Source organism: Salarias fasciatus, chromosome 6 (genome assembly GCF_902148845.1).
Source record: "Salarias fasciatus chromosome 6, fSalaFa1.1, whole genome shotgun sequence".
Classification (NCBI taxonomy): domain Eukaryota; kingdom Metazoa; phylum Chordata; class Actinopteri; order Blenniiformes; family Blenniidae; genus Salarias; species Salarias fasciatus.
In genome coordinates this window covers 20,320,529-20,339,574 of record NC_043750.1, presented here as the reverse complement: position 1 = coordinate 20,339,574, position 19,046 = coordinate 20,320,529, and positions in this window count along the sequence as shown.

Sequence of the window (19,046 nt, the reverse complement as noted above, 5' to 3'; positions counted from 1 at the left end):
GGAGCAGGACTGGGACACATCAACATCTTAATCAATACGCGAGAGTCAATTACTGAGGAAGCGCGTGCTTAAGCAAGATCTGATTATTGGGTTCATGTTCAGTCCACCAAATGGACCGAATCAATGCGATGCGATATGTGCTATATGCACCCCCCCCGCCTCACCCCACCCCGCCCCCATCTCACCCCCCTCATGCCCTCCTCCCTCGCTCACGCAGACCGTCTCCTATCCCTCCTCCTCTCGCCTCCTGTCACCTCGCCCCCTGCTCCCGCTGCACCGGCTGTCCCCCGCCCTCTCGCATTCCTCGTGGACACTTGCGGAAAGGAAGGGAGGCTGATCAAAGTGACAAAGAGGGGAGATTTATGCTCTGGTGCGGCAAATAACAGGACTGCGCTGAACTTGTCCAGACAGCTCGAGTGTATTAAGATAAAACGGCTGGAGGAGCTTCAAGCTCGGGACCAGCCTTTAAATAAGTCATATTTGAGCACGATTTATGAGGATATAGTCTTTTTTTTTTTTTTTTTTTTTTTAACTGCGACTATCATCTTGGAGGATATCTGAATGTGCTCGCTCCACCCGGCTACACTGTGAAAGTGAATCTGCGTTCAGCCCCTCAAAGGTCGGCTTTGATAAGCCCTGTGTTTGCTGCTGGAGTTGGAAACTTAATCACACTTCTCGTGCATGTTTCTACTGAATCGGTTTGCCCGTGTCTGATGTTTGCTGCTGATTATAGGGAACACAGCAGGTTGTATTTCTTTTCATCATGTCATTCCGGGGCTGTGCAGCCATATCTCACATTCTGCTCCTCTTCTCAACCACCCAGTTCAATAACGAGTGAAACACTCGCGCTGAGATCTTCCTCTCACTGTACTATTTTCAAGGGCTTTGTCTCTTAGACATCGCTTGGTGTGTTTCTCCCAGTCCCCCCCCCCTCCTCCTCCCCTCTTCAACATTTGGCTGTCATATTTGCTTTTATTGAGGATTTCGTTTGGAGTGCTGCTCCTGTCTATCGCCCGTCATCTTATCAAGACAGATCACACAGCAGGTTGCATCGCTTCCTCGCAGAAACCTTGCCGCACCTTGGGCCCCTCCTTGGCCTGGAACCCCATCTCGCTGTCGGACCACTTCTTTATTTACCTGACAAAAAAAATTACGCCCGGAACATGGAGGACACAACAAAGGGAGGGAGGGAGGAAAAACAGGGCAATGAGAAGCCGGGTGGTAGGTAGAGGACCAACAAGGCAAGAAATCAATAGCCGAGAGATTTTTAACTAAGGGTTTTTTTTTCCTCTCACTCTCTGTCTTTTTTTTTTCTCTTTTTTTTTTTTTTTTTTTATCTCATAAGCTGCCAAACATCACCAGTGAAACTTGCACGAGGCAGTCGTTGCCAGAGGGTGAATCATAGCAATATTGATTTGATTATGTAAAAGCTCAGTGGAACCTCAAGCCAGATGCAGAAATAACTCCTCACCTAGGTCCTGCGGGAGAGTACACACAATGGTTTGGAGGAGAAATAGAGAGACGGATAGGATACAATGAGGAAAATAGGAAAAAAAAAAATACATTGTTGAGGATAAAAGCATAATTACTTCCCTCAGAGCTAAAATACAGTTTTCCCATTTTCTCAGTAGCTCTTCCGTTTGTGGCCCCTCGCTTCCTTTTCTCCAGCCTTACTGGATGATAATTAACACTGCGCTCCTCCGCTGAATTAGGAGCTGACGGCTGGCTATGAACTCAGCAGAAGAACAGGCAGCTACCTAGGAACGTGCTACCCCGGCTGATCGGATCTGCGTGCGAGTGTCTGTGTGTGTTGGCCGACAGCACCTCGGCTGATGGAAAAGCAGGCGAACGCAGAGGCAGAGCGCGCCTGGATTCTGATCTATGGCACCCTCTTCTGGGCCCGCTATCTCCGTCCACAGAGAGCACAGCAGAATTAGAACACACTGATGGGGCGCGGTGGCTTCCGCTGCCTTACCTTCACTTAAAAAAGGAAAGCCGTCAACGATAAGTCATTTCACAGGGGAGTGTGTACTAATATTTAGACTAATGAAAAACAAGTAAATGTACTTTTTTAATGAGCAACGTGATTTTTTAACTTCTCGACCTACTAAAAAAATTGATATTGTTCAATGTAAATCATCAGAACTTCACATTATAGGGATAATATCTCAAATATAGAAAGATGGAGTTATAAAGTGGTGGATTATACAAGATTAAACTATTTAAAAACTCCCATATAGGATTTGGTGACTAATCAGTTTGCCGGAGCTGGCAAACCCCGGTCAGACTGAAAACCGCTCCCGGGTAGGCACTAATTGGGCCACCGTGTCTTTTTTTTTTTATGGTGCATTAGGGGAGCAACTGATCCAGGGGTATGTCTTTAACTGCCCTAAATTATGATTCCACCTCAGTGAATCTCCACCCCATCAAATGACTGGAACACTCTGGTCAGCTCTTCATAATTGGCCTGGGCTGGTATTTCATGTAAAATACTAATCAGATCACATGAGTGGTGGGAGTGTCTTCAAAGGGAGATGGGGTTTCACAGAATCTGTTTGAGCATGTGATTAGGTGGATATAAAATGGGCCAGAATACCAGATCTTATTAGACTTGACCGTATGCCCACACTCACGCTCCTTTTTTTTTTCTCTCTTTCTTTCTTTCTTGCTGAGCATTTTGCGTCGATGTTAAAAAATGTAAAGCGGCATCTGTGTGCGCTGGTACTCTAATGCAAAGCAGAACAAGTCTGAGAGAGTAGCGTCCACTTTCTGTCGGCTCTCGATATTTGGATCACACAGCACGACGGCCCAACAACACGCAGACATAACAAGGGCTCTTTTGTATTCAGTGTTTGAGAGGAAAAAAAAATGTTATTGCCCATCAGACTGCATAGTTCAAATATGCATGTATTTTTTTATTAAATGTGTTTTTAAGGGATTATTTCAGATTGTATTGCTTTACCTGTTACGAAACAAAATCTGTGGAAAAGCATATTTTGCACATCTTTAAGCATTGCCGAATTTATACAAAAAAAAAAAACTGAGAATAAAAAACTAAATCTTTACTTGAACAAGGCTGTTCAAGTTGGTTCTAATTTGATCGCTTTCATTAGAATGCCTCCTCACAAAAAGAAGCAATTAGTACAAGCGTCCAAACCGTTAAAATTTAGGTTCCTAAAATATAACACCTGAATCACATTAGCATGTTATTTAGCTCTGAAATAAACCTGAAAAAAGGCTCAAATAATTTTAAATGAGTCTGTCATCAATTGAGTTTCTCCCTCATTCTGCATGATTGGATATTAATGTGATTTAGTGTGAAAGAATGCATGGCTTCATACGTAACTGGCATTGACTGGTTTAAGAGTAAACATCAATTTCAGATGCACATAATCATATTACCGGGCTAATCTACATTGATTTTTTTTTTTTTTTTTTTAACCCAGATCAGGGCAGTACAAAATGCTGCATGCAAATAAATTGAAAGGCATTTTAGCCACAGAAAGCAGCGCATGCAGGGAATGTGAAGGAGAGATTGAGGTTGAGGTTTGAAGTTGGAAAATGAAATAGTTCCTTTGTTGATCATCATAATCGTGTTACGGCTACTTTCTTACCAGCTGAAATACTATACTTATCTATTACGGTATCAAGGTAACTTCACTCAGGAAGGAATCATCCTGCTGCATAGACCCTTCGCTTGTGATAATAACATCGGAGCTCTTAATTAAGGTCTCTTTCAGTGAAAAGCCCTCATTCCTGTAAGCCCCCTCTCCAGAATAAGGATAATTCCCATTCATTTGGAGGATCTCTTAATGATCACTCCCACACTGGACTCAACCTCCAAATAATACCATGCCTCAATCAGCATATTCCACAATCAATTCTGAATGGATTTCCTTTGCTGCAGATTACTTTAATAACTTCAACGTATCTATTAGCAAATGGGCATGTGAATCTTTGTGATGATTATCATTTAGCTATGAAAAGGGAGGGGTATAATTTAATTAGGCTCCAATATTGCTTTGCTCAATTAAGCTCCAGCAATTTATGTTCCTTTTTATTATCTGAATTGTTGTTTCAATTCAGTCAAACGCTGCAACGTTTTATAAAAATATGAGTAGGATCACTAAGATTCTAATGTCAGATGAAGTTGTATTTGCTGCTTTGTTCACCAAGGAACGACCACCATAATGTGCTATGTGAACCAATTTCTAATTACATCAGTGGAGCTTCCAGTCTGGAGCCCGGCGAGCGCACGCACACTCCGGCGGGTACACGCTCTCCTAATGAGTTCAGAGCGCAGGATATAGACATATTTTACAGGGAGCTGAAACCTTGGAGGAAGAAATTTCCTGGATATAATCCCTTAAAGCTTAGAGTTGTTCAAACTCTGAGTGCCTTTGTGTCCTATCAGCGGGAAAGACTCGGCCTTCTCCAGATTCAATGTTTTACCAACGAGAAGTTGTGAATAATAAAAGAAAAAGTTATCTTGTTTTCAGAAATAATGAAAGCTAATCTTAACATGACATTCTGCTGCCAAAAGTATTCTTCATCAATGTATTTTTTTGTAATTGATGCAGCATTTTTACAGGCTTTACGTCTTCAAAGTGTGGGGCAGGCCTCCCCGAAGGAAGAAAGGAAGCCTGGGGGATTTTTTTTTTTTACTAGTATAATTAAACTCTTTTAAATTTCTGATGAAAAGGATTAGGTGAAGGGCAAAACTACTAACAAATGTATCAAATTAAACATTTTTCATGCTGATAAATCAACACTGACAATCTATGTCATATGGGAAGGGGGTTTTTTTTGTTGTTTTTTTTTAATGACTGGAAACAAAGACCATTAGGTAAACTGTCAGGTAAAATCTGGCAAAACCATTTCATTGTTTTTAGAAAATGCTAAATTACAAGAAAGTCAATGCATGTCACTTAGCATTCATGCATCATCCTCCCTGCACACAAACACTGTCGTTATATTTGTCATCCGCGCTGACAGAAGCAACTGGAGAGTGTCTAAAAATGCACATTTGTCATGACACATGCTGATTTGTCATGAGACCATCACTCATAGTTCATAATGCGCTCCCTCTCTCTTTGCCCATCCGGCGGCGTTAATGTTGTTTAAATGCCCAGCGGAACGGCACAACACCAGATAACATCCATCTCCAACAATCAGTCAGTCGGTACCTGAGAGAGAGCCCCAAAGAGCCTCTGGATTAGGCCAGTTAGGGTGCTCTCCGGTCTGGTTAGTGGATTAAGACCCTCTCTCCAAAGGCTCAATCGCGCGAGCCGCACAAAAAAGGTAGCCTCACCGAAAAGTTGTATTTCCTCTGAAACATATTTGTGGCTTGTGGTCTCAAATGTGTTCTTAATTCCTGGGACAGATGTAATTGTTGTACTGTCGGGCGAGTGTGGTCTGGTCCTGAGTGGAGGGAACCTGTCTTGTATTACGTTTCAACACAGAAAAAGCTGGGAGGAATGAGTTCTATTCAAGCTGTAGCGCCGCTGCTCATGCACATAATCACATTAGAGCGACGTGTGGAATTCAATTTATTTGTTACAAACCACATAAAATAAACTATAAAACTTAAAATATTCTGCTCTGACTCTTGCACCTGAACTGTTGGCATTTCTGAGCCAACGGTCTCTATCGCGTCAGCTCACACTTTCAAACGTCTGCTGCGCTCGGCACACCATTTCTGTAATTCCTAAAGAAGAATTTATCAATATGAGTATCTGTCTTCTTTAATAAACAATTTCAGACTAATCAGCTCCTTCCCAATGAAATTAACACCAATTATGATTACAATATACTGAGGAGGCGAGGACTCTATCTCTGCCCTCCTCGTCAACACTGCGCTCAGTCCATCATAGAAAGGTTTGGAGGTGGGACACGTCGGCCTGCTGAGGGAACTCGCCGGGTCACTGAAGGTACACAGGCTTTTTTCCCCCTGACGCATACAAGCGTTCAGAAATTAAAAACACTGCAGGAAAAACAAGCAAATGCGGCAATTAAAGGCCAATCCTCCTCATATAAAACAAAATAAAAGCACTGTACAAATGGCAATAAACTGTGGATAATGACCTCAGGATGCCAAAGTAATATTTTTTTCCCCCCTTTTAATTGTAGTTGTATTCACCCTCACCGTTTCATGTTATGGGGTCGGTGCTTTTTAAACTTTTCACAGCTGCGTGGAAGGGAAGGGGACAGCATCCCGAGGCGCTTTCGGGCCCTGGTGAGCGGAGTCGGTGTGCCAGCTCCCAAGACTTGGATTCATTAGCCGCTTTAGCAGCGCAAACATTGCCTTAAATGGCGAGGCCATGTGCTGGCAAGGAACCCCTCTCGCCTTGTTTCAATTACATGGAATCAAACATCGCAGGTATGCTAGGCACAGGGTCTTTATTGAAAGAGGGAAAAGGAGGGAGAAAGTGGTTTACAAAGTCCTCTCGCTCCCTCGCCTGTGAAAGCCAGCCTTGTTTTATTTGAGAAGTATTGTAAAACAAAAAGAAAGTGGTAGTTTGGCAAACAGTTGTGTTTTCAGTAACAATGTGATTTCTGCCCTTTTTTTTTTTTTTTTCATAAAGCTGTGCTAACTATTATATGCTGTGTTTTTATGGTGAGGTTGCTTTGATTTTATGTGACTTGTCAGCCTTGTTAAAATGTCTGAAAAGATTAGAGCGGGATTATACATGTCACTCCCCGTATGTATGTGTTTCATTACGAACCTTGGACCGATCTTCAATATGCAGAGCAGCGCGCCGGCTCTCTGCGCTGTTCCCGGGACTCCTGGAGTGCCCACAGCCGGTGCCAAAAACGCAGCGCTGCCCCTCCGCCGCTAAACAGCTCTAATGCGCTCACACACCTACCAGGAGTCTTTACAGGTAATGAGGTCACCCCGCTGGAAAGGGATCGCCAACACATTTCTATAATGTGACCCAACTGGAGGGAATTAGATGGCACGGCGAGTCAGCGCGCAGCAAAACAAGAAAAGCTCGCGCTCATCTACGGCGTGAGGTGCAAAGTTCGCGGGATATAAAAATGGCAGCCACCTCTGTGATGAGGTGGTGAGATCAGCACAGTGAGCATGAACGCCGGCTGCTGAACCGCACAATGTGTAAAACAGAGCAATCTGACTCAAACAAGTGGTTGTGAAATCTACCCTTTGAAAAAAGATTAAACAAAAACTCAGTGAGGATGTGTTTTCTATTAATTCAGAAATAAACGGTTTTGTTTTCTCTCTCGCAGCTTCTTTAAGCTAATCGCTGCTGTACAATGTACAAACTACTCAATTGTCAGGAAACCACCTGCTGCTGGTCAAAGCCATCAGACAGCAGCACCCATCTGCCCCAGCGCTCAACTCGACTGGAGTTTTAAAACAGCGCAGAGGGAAAATCCACTGCTATATGGCTGCATTTTTTATCTAGATATGGAAAACAATGAAACAAGAAGGCAGCGCTTGAAACAAATGACATATAATCACTCTACTGGAGCATTGCCCAACCACGTTCAATTCAAGCACTGGACTATCAGCATGTGTGTAACAATAACTGCTGCAGCTCACTCATAGAAAATAACATCAAGAGCACTGCAGGACAAAAACCTCCTCTTACTTGAGCTGCATTCAGCAGCTGACATACATGTTGAGACCAATGGTTTCAGAGAGGCGTTAATACACAATTTTTTGGTTAACAAAGTGCAAACTACCGTTTTTTGGGGAGGATATTAAACCAGTCAACTACATATAATTTGAGTGGTTAATATCTTAAACCAGCATGTTTTCATTGGGAACTTTCCTGGTACAAACTAAATTCATCTTTCAGAAGAATGTGTCAAATGTGCTGTCTTGATTATTGAAGCATCTCTAGGTAAGTCATGGAATCATGAATTTCCCCCCAGTGGCAGTCAGCTCTGGTATGTGAGTGTATGCATGCATGGGTGGGTGAATCTAACAAACCATGTAAAGTTTACAAATTGAGTAAATGCAAAAAACACAATTCAGCAAATCCAACTGTGTCGGAGACATGTACCTCAAAGTTTTCCCCAGCTGAAGTTCAAGCTCAACGTGGTAGATGTCATTTGGACACAATATGTACCTGCAGTGAATTGTGAGTCATGGAAAACTTAAACAAGGTCAAATTTACAGCTTTTTTTCAAGTCTCATACAGAACACTGTCAACAATTCACCTTCATGCTTTACATATTCTGCCTATAAATATTCAAAAAGCCAAAAGAGATGTACAAAACAGATGACAGCTTATTTCTTCTAAATGATAGATAATGTATCTTTCAGACAGGTGACCTGTAAAGACTGCCTTCACCCTCACTTAGCTGACGATTGACAATAACATGGTACAGAAAACAAGAGGATAAGTTGTAAAACAACTTGTAAAACATAATGTTCTCCTAAAAAAAAAAAAAAACACCTGCTATAACCGAAATTCCAGATAAATTGGTGTTTGTTTTTTTTATTCTTAACAAAAAAAGAATGCAATGAAATGACATTTGCTTTGATAAATGCATCACACACTCATCAACATTTTTCTTGAAAACTAAATCTCAAGATTCTCCAGATAATGTTTTGGATGTCTCTGTTTTGTTGCTATGGATAAAAAAAAAAAAAAAAAAAAAGAAGAACGACCAGAGACTAAGTAAACACACAAACCTTTACTATTGTGTTTTTTTTTTCTTTTCTGTTAAAGCTATTTTTGTTTTTTGCCTCAACAAGAGGTCAAGAACAGAGGATGTAGCCACCAGCAGTGGAGACAAGAAAGACTGAAGTGGAAACCTGGCATCAGTACAGAGGATCCGCATGTGTGACTTGCTGCAATGCAGTCGTTCTCTCTTCTACATGGATTCAAATGTGTTAATTTTATGTGAGTCCAGTATAGCTATGACACTGGTATAAAAGTTTATAGAGTGTCTTGTCAGCTCTTTAGCAACATCACTTATACCTCACCATGCCATCCAAAATCAATACAATATTTTTCTCCCAATAAATAATGTAGGTCTGAAAAAGGTCCAAATGCACGCATCGACAGTTGGCTGCAATTAGGGGGTGGCGGCAGAAGTAACTGATGACAGTCCCTCCCTCCCTCCGGCTCACACGGGATCAGCAGAAAATGAAGACGCGGAGACCACTTTGTCACCGGCTGAGGGTGGACCTGAAAATGACTCCTAATGGAAAAAGGGCTCCCCGAGCCGCCGCTGCATCTGCTGCTCCAAGCACTTTCTCCGGGCCGATGGGCCAGCCCCAACCAGTTTCCAACTCCCTTTATCTAAGCCTTTAATATGCTCTGGGCAGCCAGCGGCGACCGCAAGCTGAGGTCAGGAGGCATCAGTGACTGAGTGCATGCGTCTGTCTAGTCTCCACGCGCTTCGGTAGGACTTCTGAGGATGCACAGGGAAAATGCTACATATACCAGGCTACTACGCTGAACGAAAAGATAAAGGTATACTTTTTATATGTTGAAGACAAAAGAACAGGAATGGAAAAGGAGCAGCAACAGTGTGGATGAATCGAAAAAGAACAGAGTCAAAGAAGAGTTATGCTAACGTCCCACTGAGCCTTCAATACACACCGGGATAAAAAAAAAAAACAAGTGTGGGATGAATTAAACATATAAATATGACTGCTAGGACAGAGTCAGGTTCAACTCTTTTGTGCTAAAGTTCAGATTTATCCACACGTCTTAAGACACAGGTCTTAAACACCATTAAGTGCTAAAATCATGATATGACGGCATAACAAATAATCAAACACATGATCTACTACTGACAACTTTGCATGCTCTCAGCTTTAGGGGTTTCTCCATTCACTCTGAACACACTCATCCAAAGGCATGCCTATTTGTTACACTGGGGAATCTGAAATCAGTTTGTGTGTACCTTGGATAGTCCTTTCTTAAGTGTTTACTGCTTTTCTTTTTGTTTTAGCTACGAGTCCAACTTGGACAGGAGCATGTACGGATGGACCAAGCGTCCAGCCTACTTGTCTATTCATAAGGCCATGACACTTGTTTGGAAAACAGAAAGTATTGCTGGACAGAAGTGCTGATGCCTCTCAGAAAGTTGTGTACATGTTTTTAGCTTTTTTTTGAGACAGTTTATCTGTCTCCTCTGGCTCCAAAGGATATTTCTTTTTTACTTCTTAAATTACTTTGGGAAATTTGGCGAGAGATAAAACTAAGTACCAAAAGCAAGCCAGAGATTGCGCGCTGTAGTTGTAGTGTGAACCATTACGGGACTAACTTTCTAAAAAGCCTGCTCTGGAGGGGGTGACAGAGATAGCAGAACAGAGCCTCCCTTTGTGTCACTGTGCCGCAGCCTGCAGGTGTCTTGATAGTGATGGAGAGGGCTTTGGGAAACATTTATATCTCAAATCCACTTTATCGACCGTGGCCCTGTCAGGGAAAAGCTAGCAGTGGTGGTGGGGGCAGCTGGAAGCGGAGCGAGTGGCTCTCAGCGCACACGCCGACACTGAAGGAGCCTTCAGCACTCACTCCTTAGCTGTGAGCCTGGAACCTCTTTATGGTGATTGTTTTATCAGCGTTCCTGCTCGTCCCGCGGGAGGCTGGGGCCCGAGGAGGATGACCCTCATTTTCTGAAAGCAAAGTGTTCAGTATTGATCAGTAGGAATGAGCAGCCCGTGACATGGGTTAATTTACTGGACCCGGGAAGGTTCATTGTTTCCTGTCATTCCTGAACTCATCGCACTGACCTTTACCGCACTGTCACGCCACGCTGTCTGTGTGTGTGTGTGTGTGTATGTGTGTGTGTGTGTGTGTGTGTGTGTGTGTGTGTGTGTGTGTGTGCACAAGCACAAGTATAAACACATACTGTTCAAAAGCCTTCTTGCTTTGTGGCTCACTGCTGAATTACAAAAAAATTAAAAAAATAAAGCAGACAGCGTGATAAACTTAAAGATGAATTAAAATAAAGCACGACGAGACCTCACAAAATCCTAAAAGGGAATCATCATTTTTTTTAATAGAACAATAAAGAAAAAACATCATGAGTTCAAAAGCAAAGTTACACCTATCTACCTATATATCCTCTATGACTCTAATTTTCTTAAAAATGAGACAAATATGTGAAGTTATTGATAAAATTTCACATCACACAACTACAAGATCACACATATGAGCCACAGACACATATTTTCATGAAATATCAAACATATTCTGCATCAGAGAAGTTCTCTCCTCAGACACTCGAGTGGATATTTAACCTCCCGTTCCGTCCACCGCGAGCTGAAAACAGCTCAATATCCAAACATCTTTAAGACAACATGTGATCAATACTAAATTCATAACATGCACTCGCTGCATTGAAAGTGACACAGGTCAAAGGTGAGTGTCTGTGGGTGAAAAGGCCAGTTTAGTTACACTGAAAGGTCAAAGACCTAATGTGGGGCTCAATTGCAAAACTTATTAAGGGCATGGCCTAACAACCTGAATACGGAGCATGAGGTTACATCGAGCCAAGGAATTCCACAAATCCAATCTGAACTTTTAGTGCAGCAAATGTTTTGCAGTCCCCCCATTTGTTGTGTAATTTCTATATTATGGTATACACAAAAGCCAAAGAATTTACTTTTAATTCAACATTCAGTTACAAACAAAATGATTTTTTTTTTTTTTTTGCAAATTAGTAAGCTATTATAAATATTTGTCATTTTGGGACATTTGACAAAACTGTTTCCCAAATAATCTTGCAGTTAACACTAAATGTAACAATATTATCAACTCAGAACACAAAGTGTCCATAAATAATTAGAAAACATTATCAGAGTGTTGAAGGTACTTGTATCAGTAATAGAAACTCTTTTGCATCTTTCACTGCCGTGTTGGTCAACACTGAATATTGTGAAGGTCACAAAAATTGACTGAAGCAGAAATATTTTTATTGAATACATTTATTATAAAGATTTATGAGAATGATCAAAAGCAATTCAATAAATATAACTACTGTTAGTTTAACATCCATCTATAGGCGCATATTTGATATTTTTATAGCCTCGAATAAGCCAAGCAAGGTTCAAGTGTCTTCAAAATGTCACATCTTCCTACATTACTTGATAAAATAATGATGTCTGGAAAATGTGATTTAAAGACCACCAGTTGCCCATGTCTGCTTTACTGTATATTTACCTCCAAAAAAAAATTAGTCTGGGATGCAAAGAGCAGAATATGTAACTAATGGAGCAGAGACGACAATAAGACGCAAAGCACACAAACACAAACGGCACAGAGGCAAAAAGTACTCCAGCAGGGTGAACGCGTCTTGAATCAGACTTGCCGTATTTGGTTAACACGGTGGTTAGCTTTATTTATTTTGCCCATTTTATAGCAGATTCGTCCTGCTGGAGACGGAGACTGGGAGGTAATAAATCCATGAGGTGTCATCTCGCTCCCCTCCCCTCCGCCTGGCATCTGCGAGAGCTACGCCACTTCTGATTAGTGCCGCCTTTCCCTCCCAGAAAGGCAGCAGACAGGAACAAACTGATTACTGCCTATCTTCAGGGGATTGGAGACACCTAACAGGAGGATTACATTAACATATTAACGGACTCCCCTCACCTGCAGCCCTCTTAATATCAGTTCCCCGCGCCTTTATTTTTTTTGGGGGGGGAGCCAGTGTGGCGGGCGATGCATTTCATCTTCGCATGGAGAGCAAATAAATAAAGAAAGATACTGATTCACTCTTTCTCCCAGGGTGAGCTATCTGTCACTGATGATAGGTGAAGAGGAGAGGGGCGCCTTTGAAGTTTTCCGACATAAAAGGCGCAAATAAACGCAAACACATCCTTTCAGCTACTCACATGAAATTAGGACCCGCTGAAGGCACGGGGGTAGGAAGCTGGCCTCGGCAGCCACACCTAATCACCGAGACGGCAGCAAAGATGTCAGTCTCCACTCTACTGGGAACATCGGAATTAAGAATGAGGAGAAAAAAACTTTTATGAAAAAAGAGAGAGCTTTAATCTGCCTCAGCTACTTTTCCACTGTTTTAACACTGCGCTAGTGAAACAAAACAAAAAAAAAAAAAACAACAACAAAAAAAAAAAAAAAAAAGAGAAAAGTTTTGCCGCCCTCTGAAATCACTGTGGAGAAACTTTGACAGAAATGTGGATGAAGTTGACTCTGGCTGTGATATCTTCAGTCTTTGATATTTTTTTCACTGTGCAGAAATCACACCGCGATCCCATGAATCAATTTACAAGGGTGGACGGGATGGTCCCTCCTATGAACAGCCTCCGAGTGCAGAGCGGCGGCGCAGACAGTGATAGTTATCAGAACTGTAAGTGTGCGGGGGCTCCTCGCATTACTATTTGAAACGCCGCTCCAGACAAAATGAGCTAACTGCCAAAGGAGCTGAAGGGATTTAGAGATTCAAAAGAATAGAGATTTAAAAATTAATGTTGTAAAGGATTTGCCTTCATGTTTCTACAACTTGCTATGACTTATAAAGAGTCAAGGAGACAAATTGCTTTTTAGAATAAAGTGATGGTGAAAGGGAAAAAAAACAAGCGGTGAATATTTAATAGGCACCACAGCCTCTTCACAAACAAATCAATATGGTGATAGTAAACATAAGGAGGCTCATACTGCGGCGAGCAGGCCGGGAAAGCGGGGAGAGGACAGGTGTCAGTGGACCAAGCCACAGAGTTTAGGTTTTTCTTGACATTTCTGAAGGTTAAAAGATTGTAACTGTCTATCTGTGTCAATCACTTGGCTCAAAGGTCACAGCTAGTCTATTTTTCATTAATTATACCCTCAGATGTCTCCAGAATGCACAGGCACCCTAACAGCCCGACTCCCGAAACAATGGCTGCTGAAAGGTTGTAACAGAGGAATACATACATAAATTTATAATTCTGCATTTACACTTGAAGCCCGCATTTTCCTGCCAATGATTTATAGGATGTTTTCCAACCAGCAGTTTGATTCATTTGGTCCATACCAGGGAGAAAAGAAATAGGAGTGGCGTTTATATTTATTTTTCTTTGTTTACATTTACACACATTACACAAACACAAAAAAGAAGCCTGATAAGATACCCTGACAGGACAAATCTGGAAGAGTTGTTCTGCATCAGAACAGTTCATGTTTATGTTTCAACTATTATATGAGTGTACACACATTTAAATACATTTCATGTGTGTCTTACAGTTTAAACATCAGAGCAGTTTGTGAGGTGAATCACACAAATCCAACCTGTGCTTTAAAATGTCTCTACAGAGGGAGGCCAGTATGCCTGTTTAGTCCGGTACTGGAATATTTGGGGAAGCGTATGTAACACTGCAAACCCAAAAATATAAAATATATGCTATTGGACATTCTTATGTCTGCACTTTTGAAGAAATTGAAGTCAAGATCTCTACTAACCACAGTAGTAACAGCGAGGATAACAGCATCCATTTATTAACTGAATTGAAATCAGGACTCATTTGTTTGCCCTGTCATCTATCACAGAAATAACATTAGAACCTTTTTACACCATCACTTACACATCACAGTGCCTTTTTCCTCATAGCATCCACATTTTCCAGGAAAGCGATCACAAGGGGGCGGGAGATCGTCCACCGATCTCAATGCCTTCCTCAGCCTCACAAGTAATCTGATGTAAACATCATTAAACTTTTATCGGATGCTCTCGAGCATGGGCATTGTATAAAAGCCCTTCTCCAATTTAGGTATTTAATAATCATAGTCCAAGAAAGTGTAGTACTGCCGGTGTTTACAAGAGCTTTCCTTACCCCTGTTCATCAGCGCACTGAAACAGTTTCTGACAAAAACTTAGGAAATTCTATTCACTGCAAAGTGACTTCAAATGCTTCCACTGAACATGTGTGTATAAAAGCAGGCTTGAAATACTTGGAAACTATATCAGCAGTATGCGCAGTGACAAGATGTGAGTGAAACAAAACAAAAGCTCCAATGAAATTAGACCTTATCACCTGCATCCTTTCAGTCAGAGAGGTCTTAAGGACAGAGTGAAATGCAAACTTGCCACATTTAGGCTGAATCTAATTTTTATCAGCTGCTTTGGTGCTGTTATCATCCAGAAGATAAATGCCTTTGAAAACACCCACTCTAGAGAAGGTTAAAGCATCCAGCCAGAGCAGCTGTTATTCCTCTGAGAAATACAGCAACATTTAAGGCACTAAAGATATAGACAATTACCAACCATAAATCAAATTAACACTCAGCGTGATCATCTCTTGCTTCTGAAGTGCAACGACTGAGTGTGGCTGTCACTGCACTCCTACTGGAGTTTCCTGCTAAGAAAACAAAAACTATGTCGAGTGCAACATTTACAATCCAGGGGTTCTTTGAAGATGTAAAAGGATATAACTATGTCAAGCATTGAAATTAATACTCTGCATCTTTCCATTCGTTTGACAGGTTTTGACTTCCAGTGCACCCTATTTCCCCAATCTGCGAACTCTTAGATGTGTATTTTTCAATATGGTGGTCGCAGAAATAATCAGAACAAATTGACCTTTATTTGCTACATAGTGTCTTGAAGGACTGAATACTTATTGATAATATTTAGCCACTGGCAATATCAGTAATCAGGTTTGATTGAAAGCTGAAATCCTTTCTTCGTAAAGGGAACATTTTCTTCCTGTAAGTACATGAGCTTTTCTCAAAGTACTCCATTTGCTCCTCACAACTGAACGACACCCATGGTAGGTTGAGTGGGATTTTAAAAGTGAAAAAGACTTGACGTGTTTGTGCTAAACATGCCACTCTAGTCCAGTATGGTATTCATTTTGGGTTGTTCTGAGAGACTATTTCATGTGATCAATCGTGGTGAAAAAGTTGTCAATATCTAAAATCCTCTTTATTGGAAATTAAACTTTGGGCACCGAAACTCAACTTGTAACGCGGAATCTGAATCAGTGAAATACATGAACTGAATGCTGAGTGGCCAATGCAGAAATCTTATCTTACACTTTCCCAGAAATGTATCACTCAGTAATTGTTGTTTATATCGAGTTGCATTTCCTTTGTACATCAAAAGACGAAACCTGCTGCTGCAAACAGCGTGTGAACTGTATTGTGATTGTCGAGCTTCATTAGATCGGCTCCGTGTAACAGAGGGAACGTCCAGTGTTTCCTTCAGTATTTTATCAACTAAAAGTGAAAACTATATTGCATTAAAACTACTGACACAAATACAATTCACACCAAAACTTGAGCAAACATAGTGGAGTAGACACAATGTGTTAACACATGCCGCTCCACCAGTTGAGGCATTTTCACCATAGTGGAAAAAGTGAACGTGGACATGAACTGTACTAACTGCAAAGCATTGCATTCATTATTTGGGTACACTAAAAGACCATCTGAAACTTGCTGTAAATATTTGTGGATGTGATTGGTCGCCCCTCTGTGAGCATTGGGAAGGAGCGGCAGCTTGTTCACGGAGTCCCCGGCATTTTGTCCACTGTCATCTGAGATCAGCTCAAGTTAATAAACAATATCATGTTTGACAAAATGGAAAAAGAAGATGCATGGATAAATGGAAAAAAGTTTCCTTTAGATGACAACCTAATTTATTGTGTAATGTCCCATGCAATACTGACTTGCAAAAACCACTGCTGTAATTTGAACCCTAACGTCAATGTATTTTATGTGGTGGCGCCACGGATCAGGCTTTATAGTTCAGTTGTCCATTTCTCTGCCCGCCACCTTTGACCTCCTCAGGAGCACTAAATGCTTTTCTTGTCTTACCATGCCAAACAAGGCTGAAATAACAATGCTCTCTTCCGCTCTGGGGCATGTAAGAAAATGGCACACAACCTGAAGTGAACAATGTATGTGCACTCAGAGCACCTCTCAGAGCATTCCCTGAGCAGGATGCTCCACTGCTGTGACCAAGCCCTAAAGTGAGCACTGGACTCTTCTGAGGCATGAAATAATAATAACATCCCACTTCCGTCTCCCTGCAAGAGAGATGGGGAGGAAAGTATATGAGGGCCGGGCTATTGTCACCGTTCACTGGAGAGATACCAGTATCCCCGAGACTTTAATGGGAAAGACAATAGGGCTGGCCTAAAAAGGCTTTGCATTAAAATTTAATCAGAGACTTTTGTCTCTCACTATATGCGACGATGTGTGTGTGAGTGTGCTTGCTTATGTGTTTGCGTGAGTGTAAACGACTACAGGGACAGGTAACGGCACTCACGGACCATCTTCATCCCCTCTAGTGTTGTTTGCTTCAAGTTCATTCCATTCCTGCACCTTGGGAGAATTATTTCATTTTCTCCCAGGTGTGTCACTATCCTCCTTTAACCACCCAACCACATGGCAACTGCTCAAAAAAATGTTAAGGGCAAATTGGATTAACACCACAGTCTATGGTCTGGGCACTTAACAAACACAGATGCACTTAAGGGAGCCCACAGAATGATTTGTGACTGAACAAAGAACTGGAGAGATGGAGCCTGGGCACGACCACAGGACTGGTGTAATATGTCATCTACCGGAAGAGCTATCAGCTCAGCCTACTGGAACAGGAGTAAACTCCCGAGTGCTAAAGGTAAATTATATAGTGTCAAGTGCTTCTGTCCTACTTTTTGAGGCAAAAACATTTTTTGTGTGTGTGTTTGAACACCACAACACCTTTTTCTTGTTTATAGTTTTTTGCTCAATTACAAAACACAGTTTCTGAGGAGCAACACCTCTCAGTCTACACTTAAGGTCAACTCTGAAACTGTTTCTTTTTTTTTTAAATTTATTTCATAAGATTTCTACGGCTCTGGATCTTCTTCTGGAAAATTCAGCGGTAGACGTAATTATATCAGCACCATGCATATGTTTTTCTTACAATAAGGACACCTGACACCAGTAAAAACCTTGAGTAAATTCTACATACATCTGTAGCCTGTTGCATGGAAAGGAATCAGAAAGAACCATGGTCCTTACTCCCACTTGCTTTCATAGCACTTACTCGATCACACTGCTGTCAAACTATGAAGAGCATTTAGAAACAATGAATGAGTGATTAAAGGTTAAGAATATTAATATCTAATTCCCGATAGTTTACACAATGTGTCACACTTCAGTACTTTTGTGTCTTTAATGGCTCTTAAGATCCTTCATACTGAGGGAAAAATCCATTAATAAATGGTAATCCTGCAGCGTCATATCAGTTTCATCTAGTGACATTTCATGGTGAGGCTCAGCCATTGATTACCTCTCTATGCTTTGTAATTGTTTCTTCAAGGTACTTTGATCCTGCGTGCAAGTTAAGTTCTATGTATGGATTTCTTTCCAATTAAGGGTGGAATTATTCACAGGGGGCTCACCCTTGACGGTCTGCAAACAATGACATAACATTGGAAAAACATTTTTGAACCAATCGATGAGAAACAACCAAATGATGTTGGCTGAATGATAAACAGCTCCTCTCCTGAAGCCAGACCATCAGGCTCTTAAGAGGTCTAATGTCAAGAAGAGTGGGACACACACACACACACACACACACACACCTACACACTCCTCTGACGGGCCTGATGTTGCGGGCTCTCAGACAGCTCGTTCTGCAAGGATTCTGCACCACCTGGAGAATAAGCAGGTGGGGAGCCGAGACCTGTAGGGAACACTGTTCCAAAGGAATGGCTTTATGGAAATGAGGGTTAAAGGGAGCATCGTCCACCCTCTGATACGGAGCCTACGAAGCCCTGACACATGACATCCCGCGACCCCCCCGCAACTACCCGACATGAAACCATGTTATATGAGAGGGGGTCACCGTTCACCCTAATCACGGCCGTGACATGACATGCTGTAGGTTGCCCCTCAGTGTTAAATATTTATGTCAGCACCAGCGTATTGCCTTGATGGCTGTCAAGACTTTGACACATGCTTTCTCTCTATCTCTCTCCCTCTTTCTCTCTCTCTTTCTCTCTCTCCTCCTCTCTGTTTCTGTTACTATTAAAATTCATCAAAAATAGAAAAACAGAAAAATACAAAGACATAAGTTAAAACATGAGATTTTGTATGTTTTTAATAGAAGCGACTGGCTGTTGCCTC